Genomic DNA, 3,362 nt, shown 5'->3' with positions numbered 1-3,362 from the left:
GCCCGCCTCCCGGCGGAGCAGTCGAAAAGGGCGGCTAGAGTGGCCCGAAGCCAGTCAGGAGGACCGCGCTATCAGGGAGCATGCGCGCAGCGCCACCCCATGGCCGAAGTAGGATGCGGCCGTAGCGAAGCGAACTGCGCAGGCGCGCTTTTGAATCCTTTCTCCTGTAGGGCAAAAAGCGGGAAAAAGTGCGCTTCCTTTTGCGGTTGCCGCTCATCCTTTATTTGCGAGCATTCTCCAGAATCCGTGTCAGGTGGGGCTCCTAAAAGTTTGGGGTACTTTATGAGCAGTTTGGGAGCGGTTGTTACTCAGTCGCTTAGTTGTGTCCGACTCTGCCGCCCCATGAACTGCAGCACGCCAGGCTTCCCGCCTGCCTCCCCGGAGTTTGCTCAAATTCATGTCCATTGAATCGGTGATGCCATCCAGCCAGCTCATCCTCTGCCCTCCCCTTCTCCTTTTGCCTTCCATCATTCGCAGCATCAGGGTCTTTTCCAATGAGTGGGCTCTTCGCGTGGGGGTGGGGGCGGGGGAATTATTCATTGACTCAATAAATATTCTTTGGATAACTGTGCCTGACCCTTTGGGGGTGAAGCATCAAGCAAGACAGGCCCTCAAACAACTAACATTTTAATTGGAGAGGACAACATTAACATATGTAAGTCATTTGAATGGTGCTACTTGCTGGGAAGAGAGTTTATGGCTGTGGCAAGCATGAGAGTGTGGCTTAACTGACGAGAGAGCAAGAGGGTACAGCGCGAGGAAAGGGAGTGGTGGGTTCAGGAAGCGTGGGTGTCACAGAAAGCCACTGAGGCGGGAACGGAGAGGGAGGGGGAGTGGAGTGAAGCCGGTAAGAGGGCGGACTCTGACCCTGCTAGCCCAGGCAGGAGTTGGGCTATTCATCTGGAGGACAAAGGCAAGCTGTTGACTTCTGAGCAAGTCGTTGACATAACCCTGTTGGTACAAAGATTCCTTTGACTACTGTGTGCAGAACTGGTGTTTAGAAGAGACTTGGAGTGGAGATGAAAAGACGGATTAGGAGACTGTTTACTAGATCGAGGCAACAGTCCCTGGAGTGGCCTGAGTCAGCTGATGGACTTTATTTAGGAGATGAAACTGTCAAAGCTTGACCATGGATTGGTTGTGGGTGATGATGGGAAGAGATGTGTCAAAGATTCAGATTTCGGACAAGAATAGCTAGGTTTCTGGAGAGGGAGAATTTTCAGTTTGGACATGTTGATGCTATTTCTGTTGTTTTTTGCTTTGTTTTTGGCTGTGCAGCACAGCTTGTGGGATCTTAGTGCCCTGACTGGGGATTGAACCTGGGACCTCCGCAATGAAAGCTTGGTGTCCTAACCACTGGACTGCCAGGGGATTCCCTGGACAGTGATGAGTTTGAGATGCTTTTGAGACATGCAAGAAAAGGAATCAGATCATTCCTTAGACAGAGAGGACTAGAGCTCAAAGCAGAGGGTTTGCGAGCAAAGACAACAGATTGAACAGCTGGAGAGGCCAGGGGAGCAGAGGTGCCCCAGAACCCAGGGTGAGGGGGGCATGGGCAATAACATGGCACGCTCCTGAGAGATCCAGGTAGAAGATAACCGAAGAAAGCCCATTAGATTTAGCCATCCCAGGCCCTTGACCCAGGCACTTCTGATGGAATGGTAGGACAGAAACCCAGATAGGTGAGTTGAGGAGTGGCAGGGAAATGGAGGCACAAAGACCTTGCGAATAGGTGGTTCCTCCCAGTTGGTGGATTCAGAAGAGGGAGGGAAGGGGCCATGGGTTTGAGGGAGGGTTTTTTCTTTTAGCTTGGGAGAAACTTGAGCCTGTTTAAAAGCTGAAAGAAGACTTAATAGAGAAGAGCTAACATTCAGAAGGGGGAAGAGGGAGGCAGTCTACGACTGGGATGGTGATTCACCATCTTGCTGTCCTACCAACACAGCTAGCTCTGCATGGCCCAAGATGGCTCCTTGAGTTCAACCATTTCATCTGAGTTCAGCCAGCAGAAAGGAAAGAGAAAAGTAAGAAGATGGCATTTTCTTGTAAGCAGTCTCACTGGCTTCCCAGGCGACACTAGTGGTAAAGAACCTGCCTGCCAGTGCAGGAGACATAAGAGACACAGGTTTGATCCCTGGGTCAGGAAAGATCCCCTAGAGGAGGGCATGGCAACCGACTCCAGTATTCTTGACTAGAGAATCCCCATGGACAGAGGAGCCTGGTGGGCTACAGTCCATAGGGTCGCACAGAGTCAGACACACCTGAAGCGACCTAGCATGCACGCACGCATGCAATCTCACTGGCTTCCCAGGTGGCACTAGCGGTAAAGAATCCACCTGCCAAGGCAGGAGATGCATGAGACTTTCAATCCCTGGGCTGGGAAGATCTCCTGGAGTAGGAAATGGCAACCCACTCCAATGTCCTTGCCTGGAAAATTCCATGGACAGAGGACCCTGGCACACAATCTCCCTTCTCTTTTAAGGATACCCCAGAGGTACCTCATGATACTTCTCCTTACATCTCATTGGCTGTATCCTAGCCCATGACCACATCTTGGTGAAAAGGAGGTCAGGAAATGAAGGCTTTGAATGGAGCTACAAAGTGACCAACTACAAGTTGCTGTTACAGAAAAAGGATTGAGAAATGAATACCAAGAAGCTATGTGCAGTCTCTGCAATGAAGGTAGGAGAAGCCTGGTGGTTTACCTATTGAGAAAAAGTCAAAAGAATTAAGATTTGGAGTCCAGCCCACTTCTTTCTAATTCTTGCCCCATATCCTGTCACCTGTGTGACCTTAAACAAGCCCCCTGCCCTCTCTAAGCCTCAGTGTCCTCTGTAGAATGGGAGTGATAATCTACCTGGCCGAATGACTGCAAGGATTAAATGAGATGCCACAGGAAGACCTGACCTATGGTAGGTGCTGATGTTAATTACATTCAGATTACAATTTAATGTTTTAAAAAGAGAATACACACACATTGAGCACCTACTGGATGCCAGGAACTTGTTGGATGTTTTTTCATCATACATTTATTTACTTCTCACTCCAACCTAGTGAGATGGGCATTGTAATCATCCTAATTTATAAAGCAGAAAACTCCAATTCAGCAAGTCAGCCAACAGAAATGTCAGGATTTGAACTCCAGTCTTCTGACTCTTTGTCTTCTTCCCAGGTCCTAGCACAGAGCTTCTCAAAGGGTTTTGGGGACTTCCTGGTGGTCCAGTAGCTAAGACTCCCACTCCCAATGCAAGGGGTCCGAGTTTGATCACCAGTCAGGGAATCACTACAAATCACGCCCTCAGTCATTTTTTGATCCCACATGACGCAACTGAAAAACCAGCATGCCTCAGTGATGAGCGAAGATC

This window comes from Bos taurus, chromosome 5 (genome assembly GCF_002263795.3).
Source record: "Bos taurus isolate L1 Dominette 01449 registration number 42190680 breed Hereford chromosome 5, ARS-UCD2.0, whole genome shotgun sequence".
Taxonomy (NCBI): Eukaryota; Metazoa; Chordata; class Mammalia; order Artiodactyla; family Bovidae; genus Bos; species Bos taurus.
This window is presented reverse-complemented; position numbering follows the sequence as displayed.